Raw genomic sequence first — 22,456 nt, 5'->3', positions numbered from 1 at the left:
GTGTCATTAACTTGACTGAGGAACACATAACAAATCTTGTGTTGGGAAAACCACCACTTTTTTATCTACAGTACATCAATGCAATAAGGCAATGTTTCACCACAGTTCTTTGATAGTAGTGCAACATTACGGTTATATTAGCCAGTTGACCCTTTTATACTACTGAAATGATATCCATTAGATCTAAAAACATTATTCATAACCATTTATATACATATTCATACATGTAGTATTATGAAATTTTGAAAGGAAATATTACAAATCTGTTATATTAGTGGGGTTGAATGAGATTACAGAGATATCTATCATAACTGGCTATTACATGTCTCCATATCAGGGACTTCAGAAGAGTTTGGAGAACCGTCTCCGTTCCTGTTGGTGTCTGAGGGGAAGAATGAATCACGGACATCTCAGAGGAGTAGAAAGACAGCAACCACATGATAAACAACAAACAGTCACCAATGCATCTGAAAAAGCCCACGAACATCTAAATGAGTCGGTGGTGGATCAGATAAGGCAGCTTCAGTGAGTCCGTTACGTTCTGCATGTGTTCACCATGACCAGATATTAATCAGTTGTGACTGAGTAAGAGGAAACATCAAGAGGTCAAATTTATAATCCACTGAGCTCCCCCTGTGTCACTGTCACACAGCCATTGCGTCTGGTTTGGTGTTATGCTTTTCATGTGATGTGATGTTACCTGAAAGCTCGCCTAAGATAGAGGCATATTCTAACCAATCACTTCACCACTAAGAATGTTCCTGAAATTACTCCATTTCATTTGCTATTCCCCAGATTCAGTGTGATACGGCTGGCATATGGTTTTAATTTGGTGGATGATTAGTGGCCAGATAACAGGGATTGAGCCCAGCAGAGAGTGGATGTGTCCCAAATGGCAGCATATAGGGCACTGTTAAGTGACTATGGTGCAATTTGAGATAAAAATAGTGTCTTGTCATCATGGCAGACCTGAACCCCCCTGAGTACACCTTGAGCCTCCCCTTTACAGGTTATTACTCAGCCTCGCACAGCCTCGCTCAGCTTCGCACTTCCTCGCTCAGCCTCTCAGTCTCTCAATCTCGCTCAGCCTCTCATACTTGGTATTCCAGGAACTAGAGAGGGAAAGGCTCAGATTACTGTGAAGGGGAGAGATCTGACCACACAACATGAGATGGGAGGAGGAAAAGGAGGAGAGGAGAGGAGGAGAGAACTGGGTAATGTAATGTCGCTGAGTCTTATCCTTTCTGCTTCATTTGCATTGGGAGTGTTTTAGGGATCATACCTCAACTTAACCTCTGCCATAATCCTGCTTTGCTCTGATTCTTGATTAAACACTCATATTTACTACATGCTTACAGAGCACTGACTGTAGGCTTAGATTAATGTGAGTAGAGATGAACTGGGAGTAGTTCTCTACCTGTTATGCATGTTATTATCACCTGCATCATCCCTGACAACTATTAAACTGCAGACAAAAGAACAGCTGCACCAAAGATGTTAAACAAATATGAATGGACCAGAATGGCTTCATACAGACATGAATAAATTACTTTCATTTGACATGAAATATACATTCCTTGACAATGCCTAGTTAAAAATGGAAGCATTTCTTATGACACAAACCCATCAGAAAGTCCTATGGTGCAAGGAAATATGCAGAGGCATCCATAAAGCATGGCTATTGCAGGCGTTGCTTGTTAGCAGAAGGGGCAGCTGTGTGTGTGTGGCAGGGTGTGCATATGTGTACAGGGTGGGGTGTGTGCACTAGCTAAACTCAGCTCAGCTCACAAGCTGGCTAATTAGCATTGCCCTCTCATTCCCTTTTGAGCAGGGGAGGACAAGTGGGGGACATCATATTTCTTTGTTAGAAGCATTGTGTGTCCCCTCTGACCACAGAAACCACAGGAGTTCTGACCACAGGGGGTCACAGAGTAGACAGCGTAATCCACCATCCCCACCAGCCCCCCGTGGGAATGGCCACCAGCTAGCTCTCCCTTCCCTAACCAACACCCTCAGCTCAGACAACACTACTGGCATCACATACACCTATTGGATCATCATTTACTTTAAGCAATAGTTACCGTGCAGTGACATTTTCAGGCTACATGTCTGGTCCCGACTCCAATCAGAAGACAGATGTTATGGAGGAAACAGGTGCGTATTGCACAGCTCTTTGAAGCACACTCTGATCTCTGGCTGGTTGCACTCTGAAGACACAGCAGAGATGATTCAACTGGATCCTCTGGTGTACTACAGCTTTAATTAATAGGCTCATATTACATATTATTTAGACAGTGATAATTGCCTTTACATCTCTCCTATATTTGAGGTTTATTAGCAAAAAGAGAGCCCTGGTCTGTTTGGGCTTTGTCAAAGTAGCAGAACAGGCCATTTTAATAATTGGTCATGCACCGGTGGCTTTGATGGAACAGTTTGTTGTTTTTGTGTGTGTGTTTTTGTTTGTAGTGTGGAACAGCTGTTTCCCAACTACCAGTTATCTTCATAAGGCTGCCTCTGAAGGCCTGTGATGATGCACTCTCTCCCGAAAGAGAGAGCTCGCTTCCGCAATGTGAAAAGTTGCCCCGGGTAAGGGAAGAACAGACTGCAACTGTTCAAGTCAATTCACAGTGGCTCGGTAAAGAAGGCATGGGGAGGGTTGCAAACAGCCTGGGCTACTCACCAGATATTAAGCTCTGGTCTCCATGGCAGAAATCACATGTGTATAGGCATCCCGTCTCTCTTGCAGTCAGTCAGTCACAGCTCTGAGAGTAGAACGACACCCACTGGCATTAGAGAGAAACACCTAGAGGCCTGGGAACACAAGATACCATCTCTGGTTAAAACATTGTAACTGAGGCTAAACTAAGTTGATGCTCAGCGCCATGGGAACTTTCCCTGGCTGATTAAACACATTGTTTGAGGTTGGTCATCTGGCCACTCAATATTATTAGACAAAAAGACAGAACTCCCAAAGATAAGCAGTGAGACATTCATAATTTAATTGGCTGATATCTACTCCTTTTAAACTTGGCAGCTTTGGTGAGATATGAGCACTGATCTGATTGTAAGGCAATGGAAGAAAGAAACACAAACAGCAGGAAATATATGGGAGAAAAGTGAGTTGGAGACACAATGACTATGGCTGTGTATCCCATCATGAATATTTCATTGCATTATTGTAGCTGACGAAGAACAAAGTGTAAAGAGGCGCATTATGAAACATTTATCATGTTTTGACAAGAGCTTTGGAATCTATCTATCCCTGTGCTACAAAACACACCGGATTCTTCTTCTTTCCTGATTAAGTTTTTAAAAGAGAACAGAGGTGATTAACTTTATTGGCTTTATACCCATAAACTGTAGCAAATTTCCCCTTATGATAAATCACCAGACTCCACGAGAACGTACACCTGTGCTAAATACTAGCTTAGGATACCATTTTATTGCTAGAAACAAATAAAAAAACTTCAGAGGTATTGCAAGGTCGTAAGTCTTCGGTTTTCTCACTTGTCTCTAAAATTTAAACCACCTACTGTACATAACATGTCCCAAGTCCAGCAGCAGAGGAGGTTGCATGCAATGCTACATAGATTACCATATTACTCTCATTCATCTGCACAGAGCCCCTCATGCATGAAAACAGAATTCTCCACTCAGGTTTGCCATCTATTTGTATTTAGAATGGGGTTTGAGGGTTGTCCTCTCAAGCTATAATTTCATCCAATGAAGTATTTATGATGGAAGCTTTTTGTTAGTGTTAAGTTCAGTCCCACCTTCTGTAATCCAATTCCACTTAGAGACTTTGCATCACATAGGAGAGAAGGTTACAAGGAAACAATGGAAGACTGGCTGTGGGTGCCCGCAAATGACCTTATGTCATTATTGAGCAAGCAATTAGTACAGTAAACAATTGGAGGGTGACAATTCATAATCATACCCTCATGCATATTATCTATTCTATTATCTGCGTCTGGCAGCCATTGTTTCAAGTCTGTCTTCTAATCTACAGCTTACTTATCCTGTGTAACATTGCAGGGGTGTGACAAGTACAGTACTTGACTGGTGCATGAAGTTGACATTTTGTTTTCTAACATGTCCTTGGATTTTCCACAATGGGCTCAACAACAGATTTCCCTGTTTTATCGCTGTCTCTCAGCCACCCCATCACCTGGCTCACACTGATAAGTCCTGTAGGGTCAGGTAAAGACAAGCCCTCCTGTCTGACTTTATCTCCATTCACCCTCTCCTTGTCTCCTTCACTATATCAAAGCCATTCCCCTTTCATCCTTCAGATATTCACCTTCTTTCCACCTGCAGTTCCCTCCTATAAAGTAGAAAGAGAAATAATCCTTCAATGGTGGGCTACGTTTGGCCAATGGACAGATTCTGTCAAGTAATTATCCATCACTGTGCTTCTTCTCCTTTGGACTGAGACAGTCAGATGTTAGAAAGGCAGTCCTTTCCCTTTTTACTCCTCATCTGCCAACCCTCCTACTAACAGTGCTGCGGACTTCTCTCACACCGCTACGTTCTGTCCATCAACCACTCTGAACCATGTATAGGAGTGTCGTGGAAACAGGGGCAGACAGTTCAGATCAGAATATGAACAGATGAGGAAGCATCACTTCACTGACAACACTCGGTCTCAGGTAACACATCTCGTTATTTGTTATTTTATTTTATTGTATTACTTTTTATTTTTTACTTTATTCATTTAGTAAATATTTTCTTATCTCTGTATCTTGAACTGCATTATTGGTTAAGGGCTCGTAAGTGACTGTCCCGCCCTGACCTGAGATATCTCTGTTTTCTTTATATTTTGGTTAGGTCAGGGTGTGACTAGGGTGGGTAGGTAGCCATTTCCCTTTGGTGTTTGTGGGATCTTGTCTATGTGTAGTTGCTTGTCAGCACTCGTTTGTATAGCTTCACGGTTCGTTTTGTTATGTTGTTAGTTTGTTCAGTGTTCATTCTTTAAATAAATAAGAATGTATGCATACGACGCTGCGCCTTGGTCCGATCCTTATAACGAACATGACAGTGACCATTACACGGTATAGTCTACACCTGTTGTATTCGGCACATGTGACAAATAACATTTGTTGTGATTTGAGATTTGCACTGTCTATTATCCTGATCAGGAAATCTTTAAGATAACTTTTAAAACTTTTAAAAAAGGCATTAGGCTTACTGTAAATACTGTAAAATATGCTGTATGTTGATGATTCATTTATTTGCATAAAAATGGGTATGCTTCATCCAAACAAACCCTGCTGAAAGGCATCTATACCTACAATTGGGAAATCTACATATACAATAAAGGCCTGTCTTAGTTATTCTGCCTCACAGTAGCTCCTGCTTCCGTTTCTGGCAGAGAGAAAACAGACAAACTGTTGGGAGGACAGTGGATTTGAATCCACTGGGATATTGTCTCTTCCTAAAGAAGGTACAACTAAAAGGCCTCAGGTGATAGTCTGTCAGATCCTGCCGATCTCATTTAAGGACAAAAAAAATGCCTTCAAGCCCAAATCAATTATAGATATTTTGACCAAATACATACTGTACGTAGCCTACACATTGTAGGGCGCCTATACTCTCCATCTCTCTAAACTACACCATCCAGGTATCGACAGAACAACCCCTTAGCCTGCCATGAGGTAAAATAGGACCCTGGCCTCATAGTCTTTCATGATATGGGAAATCAATTTCTAAATAACCAAGTGAGGCACATTCTGTGTATTCATCACGGAATTTAATTATTCTTCAATTGCCTCGGTGGGGTAAAAGGTCTTGTTTAGAATGTTATATTTTAGCAGGTGTTTCCCTCCTCACCTGTCCCTAACTGCCTGAAATGAAGACAAGCAATAAAGCAGCAGCTCCAGCTATAAGGTATGTAAGGGAATACATGTTGTAAGGGAATACCCCCCTGATTTGGACAAAAACAAATGGCGGTATATTGGCATTGGACAAACCATATACACGATGGTCAATACCACCCAATTTGGCGTTGATTCATGCAAAGTATATTGCAAATGCCATATGGCAATTGCCAATTGTAACACTTCAAAATTCCAATAGGGGGCGTGTGCGTTCCACCGGGGCATTTCATATTGCAAATGGCACCCAAGTCAACATCCAAAAGCCAAATTTTGAAAAATGACATTTTTTAAAAAAAACTTAAAAACCCTTAAAAAAGTGCTTTCTGGACCTTTTTTCGAAATTCTTTCGAGTTTTTTGTCAATTACACATGGGTAAGTACTGTATGAGTATACTTTTGTCATCATATATATATATTTTTTAAGTACATGCGCATAAGGCATATGTTTTGTCCATTTGCAATATGATTTCATAGGAAGTCAAAAGTCAAAAGTCAAAAATGTCAAAATTTGGTAAAAAACTTCACACATCCTTAAAAAAGTGCTTTCTGGACCTTTTTTCAAAATTCTTTCGATTTTTGTGTCAATTACACATGTATAAGAACTTTATCAACATACTTTAGTCATACTTTATTATCATATATATATATATTTTTTTACTTGTGCATAAGGCATATGTTTTCTCCATTTGGAATATGATTTCATAGGAAGTCAAAAGTCAAAAGTCAAAAATGTCAAAATTTGGTAAAAAACTTCATACATCCTTAAAAAAGTGCTTTCTTGACCTTTTTTCAAAATTCTTTCGATTTTTGTGTCAATAACACATGTATAAGAACTTTATCAACATACTTTAGTCATGCTTTATTATCATATTTTTTTTACTTGTGCATAAGGCATATGTTTTCTCCATTTGCAATATGATGTCATAGGAAGTCAAAAGTCTAAGTCAAAAGTAAATATTTTCCTCCGTGCAACTGATGATCTAAAATGTGCAACAAAATTTTTTGGATTTTTTTTGTTTATGTTTCCTTACTTTTTCAAAGTCACTGTGCATTTGCAATATGTTTTAATGGGCAGATACCATCACGAATTTGTCATGCTCAAAATTCAAACTTTACTTTGCTCAAACTATACCTTGGTCAACTTGTATTACATATTTCTTTTTGTTTTACTTGTGCATAAGGCATATGTTTTCTCCATTTGCAATATGATGTCATAGGAAGTCAAAAGTCAAAGTCAAAAGTAAATATTTTCCTCCGTGCACCTGGTGATCTGAAATGTGCACCTGGTGACCTGAAATGTGCACCTGGTGATCTAAAATATGCAACTGGTAACCCAAAAAAAAAATTTTGGGATGTTTTTTTGTTTATGTTTCCTTACTTTTTCAAAGTCACTGTACATTTGCAATATGTTTTAATGGGCAGGTACCATCACGAATTTGTCATGCTCAAAATTCAAACTTTACTTTGCTCAAACTATACCTTGGTCAACTTGTATTACATATTTCTTTTTGTTTTACTTGTGCATAAGGCATATGTTTTCTCCATTTGCAATATGATGTCATAGGAAGTCAAAAGTCAAAGTCAAAAGTAAATATTTTCCTCCGTGCACCTGGTGATCTGAAATGTGCACCTGGTGACCTGAAATGTGCACCTGGTGATCTAAAATATGCAACTGGTAACCCAAAAAAAAATTTTTGGGATGTTTTTTTGTTTATGTTTCCTTACTTTTTCAAAGTCACTGTGCATTTGCAATATGTTTTAATGGGCAGGTACCATCACGAATTTGTCATGCTCAAAATTCAAGCTTGTGATCTAAAATATGCAGCTGGTTACCCAACATTTTTTGGGATGTTTTTTTGTTTATGTTTCCTTACTTTTTCAAAGTCTCTGTGCATTTGCAATATGTTTTAATGGGCAGGTACCATCACGAATTTGTTTATCGAATTTGTTTATGTTTCCTTACTTTTTCAAAGTCACTGTGCATTTGCAATATGTTTCAATGGGCAGGTACCATCACGAATTTGTCATGCTCAAAAAATTTTAGATGTATTTTTTTTTGTTTCTTACTTTTTCAAAGTCACTGTGCATTTGGAATATGTTTTAATGGGCAGGTACCATCACGAATTTGTTTATCGAATTTGTTTATGTTTCCTTACTTTTTCAAAGTCACTGTGCATTTGCAATATGTTTTAATGGGCAGGTACCATCACGAATTTGTCATGCTCAAAATTCAAGCTTGTGATCTAAAATATGCAGCTGGTTACCCAACATTTTTTGGGATATTTTTTTGTTTATGTTTCCTTACTTTTTCAAAGTCTCTGTGCATTTGCAATATGTTTTAATGGGCAGGTACCATCACGAATTTGTTCATCGAATTTGTTTATGTTTCCTTACTTTTTCAAAGTCACTGTGCATTTGCAATATGTTTCAATGGGCAGGTACCATCACGAATTTGTCATGCTCAAAATTTTTTAGATGTATTTTTTTTGTTTCTTACTTTTTCAAAGTCACTGTGCATTTGGAATATGTTTTAATGGGCAGGTACCATCACGAATTTGTTTATCGAATTTGTTTATGTTTCCTTACTTTTTCAAAGTCACTGTGCATTTGCAATATGTTTCAATGGGCAGGTACCATCACGAATTTGTCATGCTCAAAATTTTTTAGATGTATTTTTTTTTGTTTCCTTACTTTTTCAAAGTCACTGTGCATTTGGAATATGTTTTAATGGGCAGGTACCATCACAAATTTGTTTAGCGAATTTGTTTATGTTTCCTTACTTTTTCAAAGTCACTGTGCATTTGCAATATGTTTCAATGGGCAGGTACCATCACGAATTTGTCATGCTCAAAAAATTTTAGATGTATTTTTTTTTGTTTCTTACTTTTTCAAAGTCACTGTGCATTTGGAATATGTTTTAATGGGCAGGTACCATCACGAATTTGTTTATCAAATTTGTTTATGTTTCCTTACTTTTTCAAAGTCACTGTGCATTTGCAATATGTTTCAATGGGCAGGTACCATCACGAATTTGTCATGCTCAAAAAATTTTAGATGTATTTTTTTTTGTTTCTTACTTTTTCAAAGTCACTGTGCATTTGGAATATGTTTTAATGGGCAGGTACCATCACGAATTTGTTTATCGAATTTGTTTATGTTTCCTTACTTTTTCAAAGTCACTGTGCATTTGCAATATGTTTCAATGGGCAGGTACCATCACGAATTTGTCATGCTCAAAAAATTTTAGATGTATTTTTTTTTGTTTCTTACTTTTTCAAAGTCACTGTGCATTTGGAATATGTTTTAATGGGCAGGTACCATCACGAATTTGTTTATCGAATTTGTTTATGTTTCCTTACTTTTTCAAAGTCACTGTGCATTTGCAATATGTTTCAATGGGCAGGTACCATCACGAATTTGTCATGCTCAAAAAATTTTAGATGTATTTTTTTTTTGTTTCTTACTTTTTCAAAGTCACTGTGCATTTGGAATATGTTTTAATGGGCAGGTACCATCACGAATTTGTTTATCGAATTTGTTTATGTTTCCTTACTTTTGCAAAGTCACTGTGCATTTGCAATATGTTTCAATGGGCAGGTACCATCACGAATTTGTCATGCTCAAAAAATTTTAGATGTATTTTTTTTTGTTTCTTACTTTTTCAAAGTCACTGTGCATTTGGAATATGTTTTAATGGGCAGGTACCATCACGAATTTGTTTATCAAATTTGTTTATGTTTCCTTACTTTTTCAAAGTCACTGTGCATTTGCAATATGTTTCAATGGGCAGGTACCATCACGAATTTGTCATGCTCAAAAAATTTTAGATGTATTTTTTTTTGTTTCTTACTTTTTCAAAGTCACTGTGCATTTGGAATATGTTTTAATGGGCAGGTACCATCACGAATTTGTTTATCGAATTTGTTTATGTTTCCTTACTTTTTCAAAGTCACTGTGCATTTGCAATATGTTTCAATGGGCAGGTACCATCACGAATTTGTCATGCTCAAAAAATTTTAGATGTATTTTTTTTTGTTTCTTACTTTTTCAAAGTCACTGTGCATTTGGAATATGTTTTAATGGGCAGGTACCATCACGAATTTGTTTATCGAATTTGTTTATGTTTCCTTACTTTTTCAAAGTCACTGTGCATTTGCAATATGTTTCAATGGGCAGGTACCATCACGAATTTGTCATGCTCAAAATTTTTTAGATGTATTTTTTTTTGTTTCCTTACTTTTTCAAAGTCACTGTGCATTTGGAATATGTTTTAATGGGCAGGTACCATCACGAATTTGTTTATCGAATTTGTTTATGTTTCCTTACTTTTTCAAAGTCACTGTGCATTTGCAATATGTTTCAATGGGCAGGTACCATCACGAATTTGTCATGCTCAAATTTTTTTAGATGTATTTTTTTTTGTTTCCTTACTTTTTCAAAGTCACTGTGCATTTGGAATATGTTTTAATGGGCAGGTACCATCACGAATTTGTTTATCGAATTTGTTTATGTTTCCTTACTTTTTCAAAGTCACTGTGCATTTGCAATATGTTTCAATGGGCAGGTACCATCACGAATTTGTCATGCTCAAATTTTTTTAGATGTATTTTTTTTTGTTTCCTTACTTTTTCAAAGTCACTGTGCATTTGGAATATGTTTTAATGGGCAGGTACCATCACGAATTTGTTTATCGAATTTGTTTATGTTTCCTTACTTTTTCAAAGTCACTGTGCATTTGCAATATGTTTCAATGGGCAGGTACCATCACGAATTTGTTTATCGAATTTGTTTATGTTTCCTTACTTTTTCAAAGTCACTGTGCATTTGCAATATGTTTCAATGGGCAGGTACCATCACGAATTTGTCATGCTCAAAATTTTTTAGATGTATTTTTTTTTGTTTCTTACTTTTTCAAAGTCACTGTGCATTTGGAATATGTTTTAATGGGCAGGTACCATCACGAATTTGTTTATCGAATTTGTTTATGTTTCCTTACTTTTTCAAAGTCACTGTGCATTTGCAATATGTTTCAATGGGCAGGTACCATCACGAATTTGTCATGCTCAAAAATTTTTAGATGTATTTTTTTTTGTTTCTTACTTTTTCAAAGTCACTGTGCATTTGGAATATGTTTTAATGGGCAGGTACCATCACGAATTTGTTTATCGAATTTGTTTATGTTTCCTTACTTTTTCAAAGTCACTGTGCATTTGCAATATGTTTCAATGGGCAGGTACCATCACGAATTTGTTTATCGAATTTGTTTATGTTTCCTTACTTTTTCAAAGTCACTGTGCATTTGCAATATGTTTCAATGGGCAGGTACCATCACGAATTTGTCATGCTCAAAATTTTTTAGATGTATTTTTTTTTGTTTTCTTACTTTTTCAAAGTCACTGTGCATTTGGAATATGTTTTAATGGGCAGGTACCATCACGAATTTGTTTATCGAATTTGTTTATGTTTCCTTACTTTTTCAAAGTCACTGTGCATTTGCAATATGTTTCAATGGGCAGGTACCATCACGAATTTGTTTATCGAATTTGTTTATGTTTCCTTACTTTTTCAAAGTCACTGTGCATTTGCAATATGTTTCAATGGGCAGGTACCATCACGAATTTGTCATGCTCAAAATTTTTTAGATGTATTTTTTTTTGTTTCTTACTTTTTCAAAGTCACTGTGCATTTGGAATATGTTTTAATGGGCAGGTACCATCACGAATTTGTTTATCGAATTTGTTTATGTTTCCTTACTTTTTCAAAGTCACTGTGCATTTGCAATATGTTTCAATGGGCAGGTACCATCACGAATTTGTTTATCGAATTTGTTTATGTTTCCTTACTTTTTCAAAGTCACTGTGCATTTGCAATATGTTTCAATGGGCAGGTACCATCACGAATTTGTCATGCTCAAAATTTTTTAGATGTATTTTTTTTTGTTTTCTTACTTTTTCAAAGTCACTGTGCATTTGGAATATGTTTTAATGGGCAGGTACCATCACGAATTTGTTTATCGAATTTGTTTATGTTTCCTTACTTTTTCAAAGTCACTGTGCATTTGCAATATGTTTCAATGGGCAGGTACCATCACGAATTTGTTTATCGAATTTGTTTATGTTTCCTTACTTTTTCAAAGTCACTGTGCATTTGCAATATGTTTCAATGGGCAGGTACCATCACGAATTTGTCATGCTCAAAATTTTTTAGATGTATTTTTTTTTGTTTCCTTACTTTTTCAAAGTCACTGTGCATTTGGAATATGTTTCAATGGGCAGGTACCATCACGAATTTGTCATGCTCAAAAAATTTTAGATGTATTTTTTTTTGTTTCTTACTTTTTCAAAGTCACTGTGCATTTGCAATATGTTTTAATGGGCAGGTACCATCACGAATTTGTCATGCTATAAAAATCCTGCAGGAATGTGAAATTGACTGGCCCGATGAACTCGGGATGGCTTTGCAGTGATTCTGGGTCATCTCAATCGCTCGTTTGGGTTGATTTCAGAATGTCGCTTTTGGTGATGTTTTTTCACTATAGAATCATATTGCAAATGTACAAGAGTCAAGTGGACAAGAGCATCAGTCAATTAGATATCATTCTGACCACCAAACTGATACAAACTGACACCAAACCCACTTTTTCCAACTCGTTTAGTAGCCAACTATTACATACTTCAGAGCTGGCCCAAAATTCACAACGCCTTCGGTACAAACCATAAAAAAACCATAAAACACGTAGTTACGTTCTAGCTGCGGGTCCATTTCTTATGTTATGTGTTGGCCTAGCTGAGGCGACCCCGAATCCCAAGTTTCGGCTCGATAGGTCATTTGGTGTCCGAGAAAAACCCTAATTGGTGCTGAAAATCCACTATTTTCCATGACTTGCTACGGGGTCCTTGAATGAGATATCGGACAGAAACGTTGGGGTCTGTCTATATGGGCCGAGACGTTCGCAATGCACCTAGTCTTGCGACTCTGGGACATTTCTAAATGTCGTCATTTTCGTGATGCAAAAATGAATTGAAGTTATTTCAAATGTACGAGGCTGTTTCTCGGTCCGAGAACCTTCTAGAGCCACGTAACTCACCACGCACCATCTACGGGAGGTCTAGAACAGGTTTCTAAAGTTTCGGAACTCTAGGTCCGACCGTTCTTTTTTAGCTCCAACAAAGCTAACTATTGGAGCCACTGTCTGTCTCTACGCACCCCAATACGTCCCTCCATCCAAGTTGTGTTTTAGTGCAATTTTTTTTTCCTTTGATTTTTTTTGGGAAAAATGACTGATTTACAGTTCATGGGGGTTGCCTAATCACACATATGAAGTTTTGGAAAGATCAGACTTTTTTAACCCTTCGAAACAGCCCCTGAGACACCAATTATGGCACTTCCGGTTGGCACAGGAAGTTATAAATCAACACATATCCTCATTGGGGTATGCTGTTACAGAATCCTGAGTTTTAAGTCCTTACGTTAAGAATTGACTGATCTACACAGGGTTGAATGCACTATGTCTATCAAACTGCATGCATTGTATGGGTAAACACTTTTAGGGGCATTTTAACCACTTCCGGTTGGTCCAGGAAGCTTAGAATCAACACAGGTAGACCTCATAGTGGCCTGATGGACTGGTACCGAAGACAGGTTCATACGGCATTCATAACCCACATAGGCCTCAGGTTGAAATTAGGGGTGCAGGCAATGTATTCCTATGGGGAGAGATGACACTGTAATCTGTGAGATCAAAAAACACTGTTTTACTGTGAAGGGTTAATGCCACACGGTCAAGGTTAGGCTTGTTGAGATCGGGAGGACCTTAGGAACATTCAAGTGGTGGAATTTTTCTTCTCACCCTAACGGTTCTCTCACTGTCACTCAAAAGCAAATGACATTGTGGTGCAGGCTTCATTTTGGGCCTTCTATTCTAATGGTTGCTGCGCCTAGACCGAGCGAGCTACGGTCAAGCGGGATAGCTCGTTGAACTCAGAACAGTCTGGAGACTATGGTGATGCCATTTTTTGTGTTGATTTCAGAATGCCATTTTGGTGATGGTCCCTCTCCGTTTAAACATATTGCAAATGTACAAAAGTCAACTAGCAAGTCAGTGTCCATCAGTCAATTAGATGTCATTATGACACCAAATGGATATCAATTGACACCAAACCCACTTTTTACTACTCATTTAGTAGCCAACTATCACATATGTCAGAGCAGTCCCATAATTCACAGCGCCTTCAGTTGAAAACCTAATAAAAAGGTAAAACACATAGTTACGTTCTAGCTGCGGGTCCAGTTCGGACATTATGTGAAGTCCTATGTGAGGCGACCCCGAATCCCGAGTTTCGGCTCGATAGGTCATTTGGTGTCCGAGAAAAACCCTAATTGGTGCTGAAAATCCACTTATTTCCATGCCTTGCTACGGGGTCCTTGAACGAGCTATCGGACAGAAACTTTGGGGTCCGTCTCTATGGGCCGAGCCGGTTTCAACGCACCTAGCCTTGCGTCTCTGAGACTTTTCTAAACGTCGTCATTTTCGTGATGCAAAAATGAATTGAAGTTATTGCGAATGTACGAGGCTGTTTCTCGGTCCGAGAACCATCTAGAGCCACGTAACTCGTCACGCACCATGGCCCGGAGGTCTAGAACAGGTTTCTAAAGTTTCGGAACTCTAGGTCCGACCGTTCTTTTTTAGCTCGAACAAAGCTAACTATTGCGGCCACTGTCTGTCTCTACGCACCCCAATACGTCCCTCCATCCAAGTTGTGTTTTAGTGCAATTTTTTTTTCCTTTGATTTTTTTTGGGAAAAATGACTGATTTACAGTTCATGGGGGTTGCCTAATCACATATATGAAGTTTTGGACAGATCTGACTTTTTTAACCCTTCGAAACAGCCCCTGAGACACCAATTATGGCACTTCCGGTTGGCACAGGAAGCTATAAATCACCACATGTCTTGATTGACATGGCCACTTACAGAATCCTGAGTTTTAAGTCCTTACGTTAAGAATTGACTGATCTACACAGGGTTGAATGCACCATGTCTATCAAACTGCAGGCAGTGTATGGGTAAACACTTTTAGGGTGATTTGAACCACTTCCGGTTGGTCCAGGAAGCTTAGAATCAACACAGGTAGACCTCATAGTGGCCTGATGGACTGGTACCGAAGACAGGTTCATACGGCATTCATAACCCACATAGGCCTCAGGTTGAATTTTGTGGTGCAGGCAATGTATTCCTATGGGGAGAGATGACACTGTAATCTGTGAGATCAAAAAACACTGTTTTACTGTGAAGGGTTAATGCCACACGGTCAAGGTTAGGCTTGTTCAGATCGGGAGGACCTTAGGAACATTCCTATGGTGGAATTTTTCTTCTCACCCTAACGGTTCTCTCACTGTCACTCAAAAGCAAATGACATTGTGGGGCAGGCTTCATTTTGGGCCTAATATTCTAATGGTTGCTGCGCCTAGACCGAGCGAGCTACGGTCAAGCGGGATAGCTCGTTGAACTCAGCACAGTCTGGAGACTATGGTGATGCCATTTTTTGTGTTGATTTCAGAATGCCATTTTGGTGATGGTCCCTCTCTGTTTAAACATATTGCAAATGTACAAAAGTCAACTAGCAAGTCAGTGTCCATCAGTCAATTAGATGTCATTATGACACCAAACCCACTGTTTCCTACTCATTTAGATGCCAACTATCATATATGTCAGAGCAGTCCCATAATTCACAGCGCCTCTAGTTTAAAACATAATAAAAAGGTAAAACACATAGTTACGTTCTAGCTGCGGGTCCAGTTCGGACATTATGCGAAGTCCTATGTGAGGCGACCCCGAATCCCGAGTTTCGGCTCGATAGGTCATTTGGTGTCCGAGAAAAACCCTAATTGGTGCTGAAAATCCACTTATTTCCATGCCTTGCTACGGGGTCCTTGAACGAGCTATCGGACAGAAACTTTGGGGTCCGTCTCTATGGGCCGAGCCGGTTTCAACGCACCTAGCCTTGCGTCTCTGAGACTTTTCTAAACGTCGTCATTTTCGTGATGCAAAAATGAATTGAAGTTATTGCGAATGTACGAGGCTGTTTCTCGGTCCGAGAACCATCTAGAGCCACGTAACTCGTCACGCACCATGGCCCGGAGGTCTAGAACAGGTTTCTAAAGTTTCGGAACTCTAGGTCCGACCGTTCTTTTTTAGCTCGAACAAAGCTAACTATTGCGGCCACTGTCTGTCTCTACGCACCCCAATACGTCCCTCCATCCAAGTTGTGTTTTAGTGCAATTTTTTTTTCCTTTGATTTTTTTTGGGAAAAATGACTGATTTACAGTTCATGGGGGTTGCCTAATCACATATATGAAGTTTTGGACAGATCTGAATTTTTTAACCCTTCGAAACAGCCCCTGAGACACCAATTATGGCACTTCCGGTTGGCACAGGAAGCTATAAGTCACCACATATCCTCATTGGGGTATGCTGTTACAGAATCCTGAGTTTTAAGTCCTTACGTTAAGAATTGACTGATCTACACAGGGTTGAATGCACTATGTCTATCAAACTGCATGCAGTGTATGGGTAAACACTTTTAGGGGCATTTGAACCACTTCCGGTTGGTCCAGGAAGCTTAGAATCGACACAGGTAGACCTCATAGTGGCCTGATGGACTGGTACCGAAGACAGGTTCATACGGCATTCATAACCCACATAGGCCTCAGGTTGAAATTAGGGGTGCAGGCAATGTATTCCTATGGGGAGAGATGACACTGTAATCTGTGAGATCAAAAAACCCTGTTTTACTGTGAAGGGTTAATGCCACACGGTCAAGGTTAGGCTTGTTGAGATCGGGAGGACCTTAGGAACATTCATGTGGTGGAATTTTTCTTCTCACCCTAACGGTTCTCTCACTGTCACTCAAAAGCAAATGACATTGTGGGGCAGGCTTCATTTTGGGCCTACTATTCTAATGGTCGGTTATTGTGTTATTTCAGAAAATCATAGAAAATCACAGAAATGTCGCAGAGCTCCGCAGCACACTTTAAAAAGATTCGTATGAACACCCTGCAACTGGATCTGTAACCGTTGAAAAAAAAAAACGCCTATTTGTGACCATCACCAATTTGTCATTGTTCCGTTTCTCTTAAACGACGATAGATAAATGGCTGGTTCTTTTTTTATTGACACCGGAGGCTCCTTGGCTTTGACCCGAAGTGGAAAAATAATTTCTCTACTTCCATTTTAAGCCTTTAATCCCAGAAAAATGGCCGTAGCTCAAAAACCGTCGAGGCCTAGACGCCATCCCGTTCGGGGCCAACTGCCCCTTGAGCCAAACCTACGCTCGCCAAGTTTCGGCTTCGAAATATTTTCAGTTTTTGAGATAAGGCCCCGTCGCGATTCGTGATGTTTTGCCAAATTGCCATATGATTCCGTATGCCATCTGGTGGGAGTGTCCGGGACGGCGGAAAAAACGGTCCGAAACTTGTTTTTTTTTTTAAACGGGAACCGAAAGTCCGACAAAGTTCATTCGACGACTTCCCGGTAGGTCCGGCCCTACCGCACGGCCCGACGCCGACCGCGAATTTTACAAACGATTTCGGACGTCGGGTAAGGGACCGTACATTTGCAATATGGACTTTCTCACTGATCATACACGAAATGCCGAAATGTTCCCTTAAGGTATGTAGGTATGAAAGGACACTCTCAAAGTCAGGATGACTCAATGTAAAAGGTATGAAAGGACACTCTCAAAGTCAGGATGACTCAATGTAAAAGGTATGAAAGGACACTCTCAAAGTCAGGATGACTCAATGTAAAAGGTATGTAAGGGAATACCCCCCTGATTTGGACAAAAACAAATGGCGGTATATTGGCATTGGACAAACCATGTACACGATGGTCAATACCACCCAATTTGGCGTTGATTCATGCAAAGTATATTGCAAATGCCATATGGCAATTGCCAATTGTAACACTTCAAAATTCCAATAGGGGGCGTGTGCGTTCCACCGGGGCATTTCATATTGCAAATGGCACCCAAGTCAACATCCAAAAGCCAAATTTTGAAAAATGACATTTTTTAAAAAAAACTTAAAACCCCTTAAAAAAGTGCTTTCTGGACCTTTTTTCGAAATTCTTTCGAGTTTTTTGTCAATTACACATGTGTAAGAACTGTATGAGTATACTTTTGTCATCATATATATATATTTTTTAAGTACATGCGCATAAGGCATATGTTTTGTCCATTTGCAATATGATTTCATAGGAAGTCAAAAGTCAAAAGTCAAAAATGTCAAAATTTGGTAAAAAACTTCACACATCCTTAAAAAAGTGCTTTCTGGACCTTTTTTCAAAATTCTTTCGATTTTTGTGTCAATTACACATGTATAAGAACTTTATCAACATACTTTAGTCATACTTTATTATCATATATATATATTTTTTTTTACTTGTGCATAAGGCATATGTTTTCTCCATTGGCAATATGATGTCATAGGAAGTCAAAAGTCAAAGTCAAAAGTAACGATTTTCCTCCGTGCAACTGATGATCTAAAATGTGCAACAAAATGTTTTTGATTTTTTTTGTTTATGTTTCCTTACTTTTTCAAAGTCACTGTGCATTTGCAATATGTTTTAATGGGCAGATACCATCACGAATTTGTCATGCTCAAAATTCAAACTTTACTTTGCTCAAACTATACCTTGGTCAACTTGTATTACATATTTATTTTTGTTTTACTTGTGCATAAGGCATATGTTTTCTCCATTTGCAATATGATGTCATAGGAAGTCAAAAGTCAAAGTCAAAAGTAAATATTTTCCTCCGTGCACCTGGTGATCTGAAATGTGCACCTGGTGACCTGAAATGTGCACCTGGTGATCTAAAATATGCAACTGGTAACCCAAAAAAAAATTTTTGGGATGTTTTTTTGTTTATGTTTCCTTACTTTTTCAAAGTCACTGTCCATTTGCAATATGTTTTAATGGGCAGGTACCATCACGAATTTGTCATGCTCAAAATTCAAACTTTACTTTGCTCAAACTATACCTTGGTCAACTTGTATTACATATTTCTTTTTGTTTTACTTGTGCATAAGGCATATGTTTTCTCCATTTGCAATATGATGTCATAGGAAGTCAAAAGTCAAAGTCAAAAGTAAATATTTTCCTCCGTGCACCTGGTGATCTGAAATGTGCACCTGGTGACCTGAAATGTGCACCTGGTGATCTAAAATATGCAACTGGTAACCCCAAAAAAAATTTTTGGGATGTTTTTTTGTTTATGTTTCCTTACTTTTTCAAAGTCACTGTCCATTTGCAATATGTTTTAATGGGCAGGTACCATCACGAATTTGTCATGCTCAAAATTCAAACTTTACTTTGCTCAAACTATACCTTGGTCAACTTGTATTACATATTTATTTTTGTTTTACTTGTGCATAAGGCATATGTTTTCTCCATTTGCAATATGATGTCATAGGAAGTCAAAAGTCAAAGTCAAAAGTAAATATTTTCCTCCGTGCACCTGGTGATCTGAAATGTGCACCTGGTGACCTGAAATGTGCACCTGGTGATCTAAAATATGCAACTGGTAACCCAAAAAAAAAATTTTGGGATGTTTTTTTGTTTATGTTTCCTTACTTTTTCAAAGTCACTGTGCATTTGCAATATGTTTTAATGGGCAGGTACCATCACGAATGTGTCATGCTCAAAATTCAAACTTTACTTTGCTCAAACTATACCTTGATCAACTTGTATTACATATTTCTTTTTGTTTTACTTGTGCATAAGGCATATGTTTTCTCCATTTGCAATATGATGTCATAGGAAGTCAAAAGTCAAAGTCAAAAGTAAATATTTTCCTCCGTGCACCTGGTGATCTGAAATGTGCACCTGGTGACCTGAAATGTGCACCTGGTGATCTAAAATATGCAACTGGTAACCCCAAAAAAAAATGTTGGGATGTTTTTTTGTTTATGTTTCCTTACTTTTTCAAAGTCACTGTCCATTTGCAATATGTTTTAATGGGCAGGTACCATCACGAATTTGTCATGCTCAAAATTCAAGCTTGTGATCTAAAATATGCAGCTGGTTACCCAACATTTTTTGGGATGTTTTTTTGTTTATGTTTCCTTACTTTTTCAAAGTCACTGTGCATTTGGAATATGTTTTAATGGGCAGGTACCATCACGAATTTGTCATGCTCAAAATATTTTAGATTTATTTTTTTTTGTTTCTTACTTTTTCAAAGTCACTGTGCATTTGGAATATGTTTTAATGGGCAGGTACCATCACGAATTTGTTTATCGAATTTGTTTATGTTTCCTTACTTTTTCAAAGTCACTGTGCATTTGCAATATGTTTCAATGGGCAGGTACCATCACGAATTTGTCATGCTCAAAATTTTTTAGATGTATTTTTTTTTGTTTCTTACTTTTTCAAAGTCACTGTGCATTTGGAATATGTTTTAATGGGCAGGTACCATCACGAATTTGTTTATCGAATTTGTTTATGTTTCCTTACTTTTTCAAAGTCACTGTGCATTTGCAATATGTTTCAATGGGCAGGTACCATCACGAATTTGTCATGCTCAAAATTTTTTAGATGTATTTTTTTTTGTTTCCTTACTTTTTCAAAGTCACTGTGCATTTGGAATATGTTTTAATGGGCAGGTACCATCACGAATTTGTTTATCGAATTTGTTTATGTTTCCTTACTTTTTCAAAGTCACTGTGCATTTGCAATATGTTTCAATGGGCAGGTACCATCACGAATTTGTCATGCTCAAAATTTTTTAGATGTATTTTTTTTTGTTTCTTACTTTTTCAAAGTCACTGTGCATTTGGAATATGTTTTAATGGGCAGGTACCATCACGAATTTGTTTATCGAATTTGTTTATGTTTCCTTACTTTTTCAAAGTCACTGTGCATTTGCAATATGTTTCAATGGGCAGGTACCATCACGAATTTGTCATGCTCAAAATTTTTTAGATGTATTTTTTTTTGTTTCCTTACTTTTTCAAAGTCACTGTGCATTTGGAATATGTTTTAATGGGCAGGTACCATCACGAATTTGTTTATCGAATTTGTTTATGTTTCCTTACTTTTTCAAAGTCACTGTGCATTTGCAATATGTTTCAATGGGCAGGTACCATCACGAATTTGTCATGCTCAAAATTTTTTAGATGTATTTTTTTTTGTTTCCTTACTTTTTCAAAGTCACTGTGCATTTGGAATATGTTTTAATGGGCAGGTACCATCACGAATTTGTTTATCGAATTTGTTTATGTTTCCTTACTTTTTCAAAGTCACTGTGCATTTGCAATATGTTTCAATGGGCAGGTACCATCACGAATTTGTCATGCTCAAAAAATTTTAGATGTATTTTTTTTTGTTTCTTACTTTTTCAAAGTCACTGTGCATTTGGAATATGTTTTAATGGGCAGGTACCATCACGAATTTGTTTATCGAATTTGTTTATGTTTCCTTACTTTTTCAAAGTCACTGTGCATTTGCAATATGTTTCAATGGGCAGGTACCATCACGAATTTGTCATGCTCAAAATTTTTTAGATGTATTTTTTTTTGTTTCCTTACTTTTTCAAAGTCACTGTGCATTTGGAATATGTTTTAATGGGCAGGTACCATCACAAATTTGTTTATCGAATTTGTTTATGTTTCCTTACTTTTTCAAAGTCACTGTGCATTTGCAATATGTTTCAATGGGCAGGTACCATCACGAATTTGTCATGCTCAAAAAATTTTAGATGTATTTTTTTTGGTTTCTTACTTTTTCAAAGTCACTGTGCATTTGGAATATGTTTTAATGGGCAGGTACCATCACGAATTTGTTTATTGAATTTGTTTATGTTTCCTTACTTTTTCAAAGTCACTGTGCATTTGCAATATGTTTCAATGGGCAGGTACCATCACGAATTTGTCATGCTCAAAATTTTTTAGATTAATTTTTTTTGTTTCCTTACTTTTTCAAAGTCACTGTGCATTTGGAATATGTTTTAATGGGCAGGTACCATCACGAATTTGTTTATCGAATTTGTTTATGTTTCCTTACTTTTTCAAAGTCACTGTGCATTTGCAATATGTTTCAATGGGCAGGTACCATCACGAATTTGTCATGCTCAAAAAATTTTAGATGTATTTTTTTTGGTTTCTTACTTTTTCAAAGTCACTGTGCATTTGGAATATGTTTTAATGGGCAGGTACCATCACGAATTTGTTTATTGAATTTGTTTATGTTTCCTTACTTTTTCAAAGTCACTGTGCATTTGCAATATGTTTCAATGGGCAGGTACCATCACGAATTTGTCATGCTCAAAATTTTTTAGATGAATTTTTTTTGTTTCCTTACTTTTTCAAAGTCACTGTGCATTTGGAATATGTTTTAATGGGCAGGTACCATCACGAATTTGTTTATTGAATTTGTTTATGTTTCCTTACTTTTTCAAAGTCACTGTGCATTTGCAATATGTTTCAATGGGCAGGTACCATCACGAATTTGTCATGCTCAAAAAATTTTAGATGTATTTTTTTTTGTTTCTTACCTTTTCAAAGTCACTGTGCATTTGGAATAT

General features: G+C 37.6%; 1 protein-coding gene across 4 annotated transcripts in view; it reads right to left on the bottom strand.

The window, feature by feature from the left end:
• Window positions 1–22,456, bottom strand: part of LOC110503363 (leucine-rich repeat and fibronectin type III domain-containing protein 1-like) — a 150,785-nt gene that overhangs the window by 30,772 nt on the left and 97,557 nt on the right. For all 4 annotated transcript variants that reach the window (XM_036961215.1, XM_036961216.1, XM_036961214.1 and 1 more), the window contains one exon: window positions 2,681–2,811. The gene's annotated coding sequence lies outside the window, so the exon portion shown is untranslated. The remainder of the gene's footprint in view (window positions 1–2,680; window positions 2,812–22,456) is intronic.

Source organism: Oncorhynchus mykiss, chromosome 24 (genome assembly GCF_013265735.2).
Source record: "Oncorhynchus mykiss isolate Arlee chromosome 24, USDA_OmykA_1.1, whole genome shotgun sequence".
NCBI lineage: Eukaryota > Metazoa > Chordata > Actinopteri > Salmoniformes > Salmonidae > Oncorhynchus > Oncorhynchus mykiss.
This window is presented reverse-complemented; position numbering and strand designations above follow the sequence as displayed.